This window comes from Bufo gargarizans, chromosome 3 (assembly GCF_014858855.1).
Source record: "Bufo gargarizans isolate SCDJY-AF-19 chromosome 3, ASM1485885v1, whole genome shotgun sequence".
Taxonomy (NCBI): Eukaryota; Metazoa; Chordata; class Amphibia; order Anura; family Bufonidae; genus Bufo; species Bufo gargarizans.
The window spans coordinates 370,916,621-370,932,682 of NC_058082.1; positions in this window are offsets into that span (position 1 = coordinate 370,916,621).

The window sequence follows — 16,062 nt, forward strand, 5'->3', positions numbered from 1 at the left end:
CATTTCTCCTGGTAGTCTGACACGAAACATCGGAGATATTGTTCTAGAGTCTGGTTCGTTCTCTCTGTCTGCCCATTGGTCTCTGGGTGAAAACCAGATGAAAATGACAGCCTAATCCCCAACTGAGAGCAGATAGAATGCCAAAACAAGGAGATAAACTGGACTCCTCTATCTGAAACAATATCCTCTGGCGCCCCATGTAATCAGAAGACATGTTTGACAAACAGATCTGCCAGCTCTCCAGCCGATGGCAATCCAGGTAGTGGTATAAAATGGGCCATCTTACGAAAACGGTCCACCACTACCCAAATTACCGTACAACCGGAAGACCTAGGCAGATCTGTTATGAAGTCCATGGACACGTGGGTCCATGGGGCCGAAGGAATTGGCAGCGGAAGCAAAGTTCCAGAGGGAGCGGACCGAGCCGATTTACATCGAGCACAAATACTACATGCCTGAATGTAGGCTTTGATATCAAAAAACATCTTAGGCCACCAGACATGACATTTACAAAGGGACATGGTCTTTTTTATCCCCAGATGCCCGGCCGACTTAGAATCATGTAACTGCTGTATGACTCTGAGCCTGAAGTTTACAGGCACAAACAGCCGACCTTCAGGTTTGTTAGAAGGGTTCACTGCCTGCAAAGGCAGAAGAAGTGAAGACAAATCCTCCATTTTACCTGGGGTGTTCAAAGCAGCTACAAAGCACCTTGCAGGAATAATGGGCTCAGGCTCAGAGTCACGTACTGAAATTACCTCTGGGAAACAACGGGAGAGGGCATCTGCTTTGACATTTTTGGGTCCCGGTTTGTAAGTTAACCGGAAATTAAAACAAGTGAAAAATAAGTAATGCCCAATGAGCTTGACGAGAATTTAACCTCTCTGCATCTTCAACGCATTCAAGGTTTTTGTGGTCGGTGTAAACAGTAATTGGATGTTCTGCACCCTCTAGCCAATGTCTCCACTCTTGAAAGGCCTCCCAGAATTAACTCCCAGAAGCTCTCTATTTCCGATGTCATAATTGAATTCGGCTAGTGAGTTTCCGGGAGAAAAAGACACAAGGATGAAGCCTCTTAGGATTTCCAAAATACTGGGAGAGAACTGCCCCCACACCAACCTCAGAGGCTTCAACCTTGAGGAAAAAAGGTGAGGGGCACTACCACTGCAGAAAGGTTCTTAATAAATTTGTGGTAGAAGTTGCCGAAACCTAAGAAACGCTTTAATCCCTTCAGGGATTAAACAGGCACTTCTTGAGTTTGGTGTATAGGCGATTCTCCCTCAGCTTCTGGAAAACCTGACACGCATGATCCTGGTGAGTCTGCGGGTCTAATTAGCAAATTAGTATATCGTCTAAATAGACAACCACAAATCTACCCAAGAAATCCTGGAGGACATCATTAATGAAGTCCTGGAAGACTGCAGGGGCATTACAGAGACCTAAAGGCATTATGAGATACTCGTAATACCCGTCCCTGGTGTTAAATGCAGTCTTCCATTCGTCATCCGTACGAATGTGTACCAAATTATATGCACCCCCGCAAATCCGCCGTCTTTCTTCCCCACGAAGAAGAATCCCTTTCCTGCGGGAGAAGTAGACAGTCGAATGAAACCCTTAGGGTACTTTCACACTAGCGTTTTTCTTTTCTGGCACTGAGTTTCGTCAAAAGGGCTGAATGCCGGAAAAGAATTGATCAGTTTTATTCTCATGCATTCCGAATGGAGAGTAATACGTTCAGGATGCATCCGGATTTCCTCAGTTCAGTCATTTTGACTGATCAGGCAAAGGTAAAACCGCAGCATGCTACAGTTTTATCTCCGGGCAAAAAAACTGAAGACTTGCCTGAATGTCATATCCAGCATTAGATTTTTACCTTCATTTTTTCAATTACCGTTACCTGCGGAGTGGGAGGGGTCATGGCCTAACTGGGTTGGGGACGTGGCCTAGCGGGACCTGGGGGCAGGTTTTTTAAAGGGACACTGACAGGCCCAATAACCATAATTAGCTGTACATATCCATGCACAGGTCTTCTAATGTGCATTAAAAACATATAAGTATCCCCCCTGTCCACATTATGAATACAGTTAACTCACGTTTTATAACCTGAACTAATCACTGTTCTTTCTGCCCAAGGGGCGGGGTTTCAGCTTCTCTTGCGCCCAGCCAGCATCAGCCCAACCGCCGTTTTTGAAGCGCTGCCCAGCTCATCAATATTCACTTAGCTGGGCGGCTTCTGCAGTCCCCAACCTTCTGAGATCCGGCGCATGCCCAATAGAAAGCTATGGGCATCGGACTTGCTTTCAGCTTCTGCGCATGCGCCCGGCACCCATAGCTTTCTATTGGGCATGCGCCGGATCTCGGAAGGTCGGGGACTGCAGAAGCCGCCCAGCTAAGTGAATATTGATGAGCTGGGCGGCGCTTCAAAAACAGCGGTTGGGCTGATGCTGGCTGGGCGCAAGAGAAGCTGAAACCCCGCCCCTTGGGCAGAAAGAACAGCGATTAGTTCAGGCTATAAAACGTGAGTTTACTGTATTCATAATGTGGACAGGGGGGATACTTATATGTTTTTAATGCACATTAGAAGACCTGTGCATGGATATGTACAGCTAATTATGGTTATTGGGCCTGTCAGTCTCCCTTTAAGTACGTCTTTTGAGGGTGGCCACTCATACCTGCCCCCTGACCTGTGACCTCCACAGCACTCCATGCCTTTAGCAGTGTCATCCACAGCGCCATGCCCCTTTAAAGGAAATCTTTCACCAGGATGATCACTATTTAAGTAAAGCCATAGACTAATAGCACTTAGTACCTTATTTCTAGATGTGCCTTTGTTTCAGCAATAAATGTTTTCTATCTTCTGAAAATCCAATTTATTTGGTGTATAAATGAGCCAGTAAGGTGCCCAGAGGGGCATCATTCTTGTAGGAAGGAGCCCAGGCACGCCTCCTGATACTGCCCAAGCCTGCCCTTATGCTGGGAGCAGGGAAAAGGGGGGCAGAGTTATGGCTTGAATGTGATGTAGGAGTGGTGGGTGGAGACATTGTGGCAGGAGGGGTGCCTGGGCTCAGTCCTGCAAGAATGACGCCCCTCTGGTCACCTTACTGGCTCATTTGCATACCAAATAAACTGGATTTTCAGAGGATAAAAAGCATCTATTGCTGGAACAAAGGCACATGTGGAAATAAGGTACGTGTGAGAAATGGACAATTCTCAGAACTTTTATTATCTGTGTATGTTTTATACCTCATCGTGTGATCCCATATATGTTCATGCCATTCTGTGATTTTACGTGCCTGCCGTCTGGGCCTGCAGGTGGAATACGCACTGACCTTGGAGGAAATCAGTTTATCACCTGAATGTTAAAAAACTGGCCCTTTGCAAGTGGTAATGAAGTTGGTTCCTGGAAATGCAGACACTCAGACAGCATGGAACCTCACCCAGCAGGGGTCCAGAAGGTATCAAAATGATCAGCCGAATATAGTATGCATTATTAAAACATGTCAGGTCCCAAATATTCGTGTGTGGACGGGAAGCCATGTTTTATTAATATTTCATGTCTGCCAGCTGAGTAAGAGAGGTGGAGCATACACAGGTAATGAGGGCCATCCCAGAAGGCTGGGACAGAATAGGAGGGAGACTCCTCTCAGCTCCACTCTCTGCCGAATGGGGATAAAAATTAACTATTGGGAACATTTCTTTGACACAATTTGGGGATCCGATCAACAGTGGGTTGTGTTCCACTTTCCTCCTGTCCCCAGAAGAACCAGAATGGACTCTGACCACACAATTCGTTGAGTAAGAACCTTTCTGCTTTTTATCTAATCGAAGCCCTCATCCAGGAGGATCAGATCCATGAGAGTACTCTGGACCAGGGAGGTTGCAGTCCTGCTTCAGAAGCTGGAATGGCTGTGGAAGATACCCCAGAAAGTGGAATATTTTCTGAGGACTCTCACAGTTCACATACGGATAGCGCTATGGATGCTTATCTACAAAGTGTTTTGAAATTTCTTGGCCATGTGGATATTGATACAAAGTTACAGTTGATGCAAAAATATCAGGAGAAAGAAGCTGCAGATTGGCTTGCAGAGCAGGAGGCTGCAGAGAAACAAGCCGAGAGTCAGTACCAGCTGGACTTAGCTCGACTCCAAAGTACTGGTTCTACTTCGTCCAGGAGCAGCGAGTCCAGCAGCACCACTGTGTTCTAGCCACGTCCAGAGCACTTCCCTACTATGGACAAGGATGCCGACTTGGACACATTCCTGCGGGGATTTAAAAAGACTCGCTGACAGTACCAACTACCAAAGGAAAAGTGGGCCCGATACCTGACACTAGGCCTTAGGGGAAAAGCCCTTGAGGTGTTTGCAGCTCTTCCTCATGACCAGAATGGTGACTATGATGCCAGGCCTCAGGGGAAAAGCCCTTGAGGTGTTTGCAGCTCTTTCTCATGACCAGGACGGTGCCTATGATGCCATAAAGCAAACCTTTTTCAGGAAATACAATCTCACCCCAGAGGTTTATTACAAACGATTCAGGACACTATAACGCGGGCCCAATGATAGCTATTCAGATCTACTAGATGGCCTGAGGACTAACCTTCATCAGTGGGTCTGTGGATTATCCATCACCACATTTGAGGAACTGCAGGATTTAATGGTGAAAGATCAGTTTTTACACCTTTTCCCCTTGGAAGTGCGACAATTCATTATGGACTGGGAGCCCAAGGATGCCACCCAGGCAGCGAGACTGGCGGATACCTATGTTGCCAACTGTGAATCCACTCCACGAAAGCCTCCTGATGTCAGCTGGAAAGGGGGTAGACAGACCGCAAGCACCCTTCTACTCACTGACCAATCCTTAGGAGGGGCAGTCCCTATTATCCCCATCAGGCCTGCAGTTTATTCCCGCAAATGTTTTACCTGCGACCAAGTAGGACATGTAAGCCTTAACTGCACTCAAAATAGGAAACCCAATATGCCCATGGAACCCAGTGGATCAACTGCAACTGTCCTATTTTTAATGAGAAAAGAGGGCAGGAATGGTGATAACCTGTAATCTGTCACCATCAGCAACCAGGTCACTATCGGACTGTGAGATACTGGAGCAGAAGTCATCCTACTGCGTCCTGAACTAGTCCCGCCTAAAGACATACTCCCTGGACAAACTCTGGCTGTGAAAGGAGTAGGAGGGATGAACCCTGCCATACCCATGGCACGAATATTCCTGGATTGGAGTGCAGGTCATGGAGTTTGGACTGTGGGAGTGACCAATACTATCCCTATTGGTGTATTGCTGGGAACCGACTTGGGGCGGATGGTGTCCCAATATGTGTCTACACCAAACGGGGAGGACACAAGTCCAGATGGACAGTTTCTGTGGAATCATATTGGTGATCGTAACGTTCCAGAAGAACAAACCCCGTCAAAACTTCCATACAAGGTGGGAAGTGGCAGCGTTATAGCAGAGTTCTGCGAGTTACAAGACAATCTTGTTGAGAACTCTATTGTCCAAGAACCCGGACATGGAGATATGGACATTATTGCAGAGGATCCCATTGACAAAACAGGTAGTGAAATGGGAGGCAGTAATTGTATCAAAGGGACCCTTGATGCTGAGGCTGAAGATTCTGCTTGTGTTGCGGAAAAAGATGGAGATTTGGGGGGATTTCCATTGTCTAAGGACCATGAGATGAAGGTATTGACGTTATTTCAGAGGATGATATTGATAACTCTGATAACAGCGTGGAGGACAGTAAAGCCACTAAATAATCCATTGGGGCAGATATTGTAAATTATGTCAAGGTAGTGGAAAAAGACAATCTCCCTGTAGAGAAGCTGAAAACTGGGCCTAGCAAGAAGGAGCTACGCAGTGAAACCCTGTCAGTTTGTCCATCATGGGTATAAGAGAGAGAGAAAGAAAGTGTGATGGTCAGACCGATCTGTTGGAAAGGGTTCCACTAGATCTGAAAGACTTGAGGCGCCTCGGGTTTATAGGAGTGGAGTGGAGAGAAGGTTGGGTGTTGAATACTAGAGGCTGCTCTGGGTATAGTCAGGTCGACAAGGTGTCTGCCTGTAGAGGATATAGTAGTGAGCAAAATTAGGTGTACTGGTAGGTAGAAATACCCTCCAGGTCTCGCCTATTTGAAATATACCCTTTTGGGCACCAATAGTGGTTGATCGTTACTGGTTGATATTTGGGCTTTGTGTTGGTATAAGGAGCAAATTTTAGGATGTAGGGGTGTGTATAGAAGTCTCGAACTGTGAGATAAAAGCACATATGTATATACGCACATAAAAACGCGTATAAAAACCTGCACAAAAGATCAAAAGATTGTACACATATAAAAGTCAAAAACATTTTCTACATGGGTAGGATTACTGCAAACTGTCTCAAGTGCCTAAGAGACCGTGTTCTGCAGCATCGTGCACTGTATAGTATGGTACAGTATGTAAATCAATGGGTTAAAAATCTGTATGAAAGGATACCATTATACATATATTTAAAATAATATATTTAAAATAATGTGGTATTGTGGGTTCAGTTACTCACTTCACGAGGGGGGCGGTTTACCAGGATAAGCATAAAACACCTGTAAACCGAGTACCCCCCCAGCCTGGATTGCTTCTAGAGTTTTAACGGATGAAGGCAGCAAATCACACGGGTGCTTCTCTTCAAAGGTCTTTATTTGCATATGTATGTAAATCCGGCTCAACGCGTTTCGGGACAGGCAAGTCTCTTCATCAGGAGCAATAGTGTCCATGTCTATATTCCCAGGTATATATACCCTCTATGTCTTGTTCAATTGTTTGTTAAAATGGCCCCTAATTGGCAAAAGAGCGCCAAAAAACGAAAAATGGCGCCAAAATATCCTTGGGGGACCGCCCATGTGTGGGAGAAGGCGTTTTCAGCCTATCTGTGCGGTCGGCCGGAAGGAAGAGTATCCGGCTGCGCTTTTGCGCATGACCGGATATAGGTGCGTTCCACGCTGGAACGCATTGTAATGTCCGGTCCAGTGAGTGGCTTTCCTCGTTCTTCTATTGTGTGCGCTGCGCATGTCCGGAAGTTCGGCCCTGCGTTCCAAGCTGGAACGCATGCTCTGCTTCCGGTATTCGCGATCCTTCTGGTCCTGATCTTTTGCTATTAAGGCTGCATAGGAGCGTTCGTCTTCAAGATTATGGGGATAACTGTGATGACTCAATGTATTTGGTGGGGTGGGCTTATCACTGGGGTGAATAGGCTGGACATTTGGGTAAAAATCGTGTGGGGGTTGAATAAATAAAGAAAGGTCTTTTCTGGTGGCAAAAAGTAGTGTGCCAAGTGTAGAAGTCCTATAAAATCTGTCTTCATTTGTTCTGACTCTTTATATGGGGTTCAGAGTAGAAGCATGTGGGGCTATTGTTTGCTGAGTGTCAGTGGGAACTGAAGGGGAGAAGGGGGGGTTGACATTTATTAGGGTGTATCATAAACAGAATTTATAGATATGTGGGAGATGTTTTATTCAAATAGGAGTAAGTAAGAATAAATGTAAAAGGATAGAGATTATTATATATCTAAAAAAAATAATGAATAGACAATAAAAAAATATATATATATGTAAAATACAGGGAGTGCAGAATTATTAGTCAAATTAGTATTTTGACCACATCATCCTCTTTATGCATGTTGTCTTACTCCAAGCTGTATAGGCTCGAAAGCCTACTACCAATTAAGCATATTAGGTGATGTGCATCTCTGTAATGAGGAGGGGTGTGGTCTAATGACATCAACACCCTATATCAGGTGTGCATAATTATTAGGCAACTTCCTTTCCTTTGGCAAAATGGGTCAAAAGAAGGACTTGACAGGCTCAGAAAAGTCAAAAATAGTGAGATATCTTGCAGAGGGATGCAGCACTCTTAAAATTGCAAAGCTTCTGAAGCGTGATCATCGAACAATCAAGCGTTTCATTCAAAATAGTCAACAGGGTCGCAAGAAGCGTGTGGAAAAACCAAGGCGCAAAATAACTGCCCATGAACTGAGAAAAGTCAAGCGTGCAGCTGCCAAGATGCCACTTGCCACCAGTTTGGCCATATTTCAGAGCTGCAACATCACTGGAGTGCCCAAAAGCACAAGGTGTGCAATACTCAGAGACATGGCCAAGGTAAGAAAGGCTGAAAGACGACCACCACTGAACAAGACACACAAGCTGAAACGTCATGACTGGGCCAAGAAATATCTCAAGATTGATTTTTCTAAGGTTTTATGGACTGATGAAATGAGAGTGAGTCTTGATGGGCCAGATGGATGGGCCCGTGGCTGGATTGGTAAAGGGCAGAGAGCTCCAGTCCGACTCAGACGCCAGCAAGCTGGAGGTGGAGTACTGGTTTGGGCTGGTATCATCAAAGATGAGCTTGAGGGGCCTTTTCGGGTTGAGGATGGAGTCAAGCTCAACTCCCAGTCCTACTGCCAGTTTCTGGAAGACAACTTCTTCAAGCAGTGGTACAGGAAGAAGTCTGCATCCTTCAAGAAAAACATGATTTTCCTGCAGGAGAATGCTCCATCACACGCGTCCAAGTACTCCACAGCGTGGCTGGCAAGAAAGGGTATAAAAGAAGAAAAACTAATGACATGGCCTCCTTGTTCACCTGATCTTAACCCCATTGAGAACCTGTGGTCCATCATCAAATGTGAGATTTACAAGGAGGGAAAACAGTACACCTCTCTGAACAGTGTCTGGGAGGCTGTGGTTGCTGCTGCACGCAATGTTGATGGTGAACAGATCAAAACACTGACAGAATCCATGGATGGCAGGCTTTTGAGTGTCCTTGCAAGGAAAGGTGGCTATATTGGTCACTGATTTGTTTTTGTTTTGTTTTTGAATGTCAGAAATGTATATTTGTGAATGTTGAGATGTTATATTGGTTTCACTGGTAAAAATAAATAATTGAAATGGGTATATATTTGTTTTTTGTTAAGTTGCCTAATAATTATGCACAGCAATAGTCACCTGCACACACAGATATCCCCCTAAAATAGCTAAAACTAAAAACAAACTAAAAACTACTTCCAAAAATATTGAGCTTTGATATTAATGAGTTTTTTGGGTTCATTGAGAACATGGTTGTTGTTCAATAATAAAATCAATCCTCAAAAATACAACTTGCCTAATAATTCTGCACTCCCTGTATATAATATATATTATTTAAAAAATAAAAAATAATAATAGAGAATAAATAATAGATAAAAAATATGTAAGATGAGGAAAAAATATGTAAGATGAGGAAAGGGTGTTGTATCACTTAAAAATGGTACTGATGGTGGGATTATATCTCTTGGGGTAAAGGGGGTTCGGGTTTGGCGGTCAGAGACATATGTATTTAAAATGTGGTAATACAATAAATAAATGTGGAATTAGTTTACTCTATTTGTGTCGCTGTTTCATTGATTCTTGTGTGTGCATGTACATATATATATGTGCACATATATATATACACACATATACATATACATGCGCATGAACACATGCGTGCGCATCCTCTCCATATATAGTTTGCTTTCATCGTTCTTGGCTAAAAACTTTTCTAAAAACTTTTTATGTGTTTTGTGTTTATATATTCTTTTTCAGATTTTATTTAGGGATTTTTTTATTATTTTTTTATAAAAATGCTTGGATGTTTTGGTTTTGGTACTTCTAGTAGTTTAAAAGGTGGAATGTACATATTAATTGAGTAGTGTCGGGTGGTGGTGGGAGGTATTGGGTGTGGTAGTTGATGATTAGTGGTGATTGATGATTAATAGTTGACGTGTTCAAGTGCTTCGTTGAGTCCAAATGGGGTGAGGGTGTTGAGTTTAAAAATTCAGAACATTTCTTTTCTACAGAGTTGTTGATAGGAAGTGGTTTGTTCTAGGGGGATAACTTTTAGATCGAGGGGGTTGCCTTCGTGTGCTAGTGTAAAGTGGCGTGAAACGCTGTGTGTCGTGGTTTTTCTCTTTATGTTTGATCTGTGTTCATTCATTCGTTCTCTCAGACTTCTACACTTGGCACACTACTTTTTGCCACCAGAAAAGACCTTTCTTTTTTAATTCAACCCCCACACGATTTTTACCCAAATGTCCAGCCTATTCACCCCAGTGATAAGCCCACCCCACCAAATACATTGAGTCATCACAGTTATCCCCATAATCTTGAAGACGAACGCTCCTATGCAGCCTTAATAGCAAAAGATCAGGACCAGGAGGATCGCGAATACCGGAAGCAGAGCATGCGTTCCAGCTTGGAACGCAGGGCCGAACTTCCGGACATGCGCAGCGCACACAATAGAAGAACGAGGAAAGCCACTCACTGGACCGGACGTTACGATGCGTTCCAGCGTGGAACGCACCTATATCCGGTCATGCGCAAAAGCGCAGCTGGATACTCTTCCTTCCGGCCGACCGCACAGATAGACTGAAAACGCCTTCTCCCACACATGGGCGGTCCCCCAAGGATATTTTGGCGCCATTTTTCGTTTTTTGGCGCTCTTTTGCCAATTAGGGGCCATTTTAACAAACAATTGAACAAGACATAGAGGGTATATATACCTGGGAATATAGACATGGACACTATTGCTCCTGATGAAGGGACGTGCCTGTCCCGAAACGCGTTGAGCCGGATTTACATACATATGCAAATAAAGACCTTTGAAGAGAAGCATCAGTGTGATTTGCTGCCTTCATCCGTTAAAACTCTAGAAGTGATCCAGGCTGGGGGGGGTACTCGGTTTACAGGTGTTTTATGCTTATCCTGGTAAACCGCCCCCCTCGTGAAGTGAGTAACTGAACCCACAATACCACATTATTTTAAATATATTATTTTAAATATATGTATAATGGTATCCTTTTATACAGATTTTTAACCCATTGATTTACATACTGTACCATACTATACAGTGCACAATGCTGCAGAACACGGTCTCTTAGGCACTTGAGACAGTTTGCAGTAATCCTACCCATGTAGAAAATGTTTTAGACTTTTATATGTGTACAATCTTTTGATCTTTTGTGCAGGTTTTTATACGCGTTTTTATGTGCGTATATATATTATATTATGTATATACTATTGGCGCCCAAAAGGGTATATTTCAAATAGGCGAGACCTGGAGGGTATTTCTACCTACCAGTCCCCCTAGTTTGTCTATCAGTCATTAGGGAACTAGTGCTGACTGCAGATTTACTGCACCGCTATGATGGACTTGCAAACATAAATGATAATAAAGACCTAGCTACTGATTCCCAACTGGATGTGGCCAAGGAGCAAACCCTAGCAGATGATGACCTCACTTTGTCAGCTAAAGCTTCCAGCCAGTAGGGAGATGAAACCAGAGGAATGACTGAAACAGTCAGAGCCTTTCCTAATATGGACTCTGCAGATGGATTACTGGATATGAACCAATCAGCTAATCCATTCGGATCATTTGGGTTATCTGATGGTGGACTGGTCATGTCTTCAATTAGCGTGTACACAGGGGTGTAGCTATAGGAAAAGCAGGGGAAGCAGCTGCTTTGGGGCCCATAATCAGAGGTTTTCCACCTAGTAGGAGGACAAAAAGATGTAATTTCAGGGCCCCCTCAACAGTATTATACAATTACATTTTATACAGTGACAGTATATACACTGCCTGTCCAAAATAAAGTCGCAAAAAAAGGTCACACACTCTAATATTTTGTTGGACTGCCTTAGCAAATTGAAGCCTTTTTTCTGGTTTTGCTCACTGATTAGTGTTTTTATTACAGCTACATAGCTGTTCAGTCCCAATCCCTTGAGTTCCCTTTGCATTGTGCATGTGGAAATGCTCTTACTTTCACTATTAAACATAGCCCTGAGTTCTACTGTTGTTTTTCTTCGATTTGATTTCACCAAACGTTTAAGTGATCGCCGATCACAATCATTCAGGATTTTTTTCCGCCCACATTTCTTCCTCTAATACAATGGGTCCCCACTATCCTTCCAGTTTTTAATAATGCGTTGGACAGTTCTTAACCCAATTTTAGTAGTTTCTGCAATCTCCTTAGATGTTTTCTCTGCTTGATGCATACAAATGATTTGACCCTTCTCAAACAGACTAACATCTATTCCACGACCACGAGATGTGTCTTTCGACATGGTTGTTTAAGAAATAAGAAGCAACTCATTGCACCAGTTGGGGTTAAATAATTTGTTGCCAGCTGAAAGATTATCGCCCATGCAGTAATTATCCAATAGGAGTCTCATTACTATTTGCTTAGTTTGGGACAGGCAGTGTATAGTGACACTGCAGGAAATTGATAGAGTGGCTGCTGGGCCTAGTCTGCCAGCAATCTTGGTAAGCCAAAGAAGTAGGAGTCGGGGGTTGCAAGGAAGTTCAAAAATTTGCTGTGGGGACCAGTCATCTCATGTTACGCCACTGCGTGTACAGGAGTGCTGGCCAATCCCTTCAAACACCAGAACTTCCTGCTTGATGACATCACACGGGTCACAAGATACCGAATACGTGACCACTGGGCAGCCCTATTTAAACAGACAAACTGCTTGCATAGTTGCCTGTGAATAAAGTCCACTGGCATTCTGAATTGCTGTGTATTGCTGTGTAATTCTGACTCTGGATCTGCCTGACAATTTATACCCTAACGTGACTTCTTGCTATTGACCTGGCCCTGGTATCGTATTGCTCTTGGTTTCTCATTTTGCTTCTGATTGTCTCTCCTGGTTTGACTTGGTCGGTCTGTTTACTCTGTTGTAGCTTTGTATTTTTCCCTGGTGCCTATCTGTCACTTTGTTATTTTATCCTTGCTTTGTTCCCGCTTAGACCCCTGTACTTAGGCTAGTTTCACACTAGTGGCAAGGAACAGGCTGTTCTGGCGGGTGAACAGCCTGTCAAATCCGTGCTGCCGCTAGTCCATGCGTGCCCCTGGACTACCGGTCCGGCCCATTAATGGGGCAGGCCGTAGTTCCGGTGGCAGCGCGGCGAACATGCCGAGAGGCAGCAGGAATAAAACTACGACATGTCGTAGTTTTATTCTGGCCTCCTCTCTGCATGTTTGCCGTGCTGTCGCCAGAACTCCGGCCTGCTCCTATTATAGTCAATGGGGCCAGCGTGGTGGTCCGGGGGCACGTGTGTACTAGTGGCAGCACGGATCCAACAGGCTGTTCACCCGCCGGAAAACCCTGCTGGAGTTCCTTGCCGCTAGTGTGAAACTAGCCTTAGTTAAGTAGAGAGTGCTGTCAAGTTGCGAGCCGTTGTTTAGAACCGATCATGCAAGTAGGTAGGGGCAGTAGTGCAGGTGGAGTTCAGGGCTTACTTTTCCCTACCACGACATATCCATAAACTAGGCAAAATTTGACTTGAGTGGATTCACAAGACGCAATATGTACTTTGTTTAAGATGCTATGCACTTTTATCTGGCTGATTTTTGAGTATATATAAAAATATTTTATTTGACCTTTTATGCAGTCTAAGGCTCTAGTGCGCTATGCCTTTGTACTTGCCTTGCTAAAAGCTAAGGACAAAAAGCTGATGCCATTAGACTGAATCTGCTTTGCCTGTACCATTGTTGGACATTTATTCCTAGGAACTGGAGATGAGATGAACCTACCCTAATCAATTAGATAAGCTAGGTTTGCTGAGAGGTAAATAAAGTAAATATAGAGAGGGAAATAAAGTTGGGGAACACTGGTACAGTATCAGCTTAGCACAGTTATTTTTGAGGGACATTATGTTTCCAACACTATTAGTGACAGGGACACTATTTGCTGGGTGCAATTATTTTAGCACTCTGAGTGCCAATAATTATTGCATGGTATTAGCATTATCAGGAGGTTTATCTGTTTCTGCTGTATACTATTGGGGACCACAGTAGGCAGAGTATTGGAGGTGGTAGGATGATTTGTTCAGAAGGTGGGAGGATGATAGAAAAGTAGGAAACCAAGATCCTACATCAGAGGAGACATCACTGGGTGTAAGAGGTATGGGGTGCTGTATTACCTTGTATGTTTTGTAGAGATATACAGTATGTAATGTTAGGAGGGAAGGGGTTAGGTTGAGAATTTGGCATAGGGATGGGGAAGGGGCGCTGTTTCCATTTTCACCTCAGGAAGCAGAAACCCCTGTGAGTAATAGCATGAATATTTGAGTATATTATTGAGTATACAGCTGAGGAAATACCAGGAGGTATCTCCGAAAGAAATAGGACTATCTCGCTAGAGCCACCTTGTGGAAGTTGTTCCCTATGAGTCAAACCCCGACCTAACAACTGCTATATATGCATTATTGTATGCTTTGTGAAGTTTAGAACCAATCATAATACATGAGTAAATCTTGACTATGTTATTATCAGGATAGTGTCTCATATCAAGTCTACACAGAGAATTTTCCACCCAGTATATATAATCAAAGGAAATGTGTCATCAGAAAATGATCTATTGTTTAAATCATGTTTTTATGTTTAACATATTTTTGTTGATCTTACTTTTAATTTTACATGCCACTATCTATATTTAACCTCTTCAGGACATAGGGTGTACCGGTACGCCCTGATGTCCTGGTACTTAAGGACACAGGGCGTACCGGTACGTCCTGAGAATTTTCGTCACCGCAGCGCCACCTGCGGTGATCGGAACCAAATGCCTGCCAAAATCATTCGGCAGGCACTCTGTACCAATGCCAAGGGAAGTCTTGTGACCCCCCGATGTCGGCGATCGCAGAAAACCACAGGTCAATTCAGGCCTGCGGTTTTCTGCGTTTCCAAGTTATTCAGGTCTTTGATGATTCGATAACTCGGAAAGGACGGTGATCGGTGGTGTGATTATACACCACCAATCACCATTCTGCGATCCTGTGAGGTGGCGATCACGTCACCTCTCAGGATCGCCTGCGATTGGTCCCCATGTGGCATGTGGGTGGAGCGCGGCAAGTTTGAATCTACGCCGGTGCTTTCCTCCCTCATTCCGGTCCGTGGAGTGGGGAGAGCAGCAGGAGATCACGCTGCCCACCATCTTGTGAGTTTTTGGTTCCACCAAGCACCTTAGGAGGCAGGGACAGGCAGGGGCAGGCAGGTAGTGGGAGGTGTATGCAGGGGTAGTTAAGGCAAGTTTAGGGTTAGAATAAGTAGAAAACAACAAAAAAACTTTTTGGGTCTGTGAGCAGTTAGCTGTGTGACCCTAGACCCCCCCCCCCTCCAGGGGTGCTGCAGCTTGCCCCCCCCCACACACTTTTTGGGGGTGCAATAATTTTTTTTTCTTTGCATGCGCCGGCACTCTTTGCGTTCGCCCACTGTTAGCGCATCGCCCACCCCGCCCCACAGCGCTTTGTATTTTCTTTACACTTTTTTAAAACTTTTTTTAGTTAGGGATCTTTTTATGCCCCACACACACACACACCTAATAAAGATTTACACACACGCACATACACACTCCATGGCCCACCGGACGTTCTCGGCCATGGAGGCATAAGCCCTGCTTGCCTCCTAGTCCGAGAGCCCCAGTGAGGATGAGGATGACCCCATGTTCCTGTTGTCATCCGCATCCTCCTCATCATCAAGCGATGATGAGCCCCCAAAGCGGCAGAGATGCTGCCAGGCGGATCGAGGGGACCCCCATGCTAGGGACCCTGTGGCCCAGCCTAGTACGAGCAGCTCTGGGGCTTCGTACTAGTTTTCTGGCCCACCAGGTCAGTCCACCTGAGCCCCCTGCAGGTGGACTTGTCTGGTGTACCCCAGAGAACTTCGAGCCTGCAATTACTGATTTTGTTGGTGAATCAGGAATCCAGATTTACACAGTAGGCTTCACTAAATATGACTTTTTCAGTCTATTTTTCAGTGAGGAACTGGTAAATCTGATGGTTGAGCAGACGAACCTGTACGCCCAACAGTTCGTCGCTCAACACCCGGGCTCGTTTTTGGCTAGGCCTGTTGGCTGGACCCCAGTCAGTGCAGCCGAGATGAGGACGTTTTGGGGCCTCGTGCTGCATATGGGCCTAGTCAAAAAACACAGTGTCAGGCTGTACTGGAGTGGGGACGTCCTCTACCAGACCCCACTCTACAGTATGGCCATGACTTGTTCCCGATTTGAGG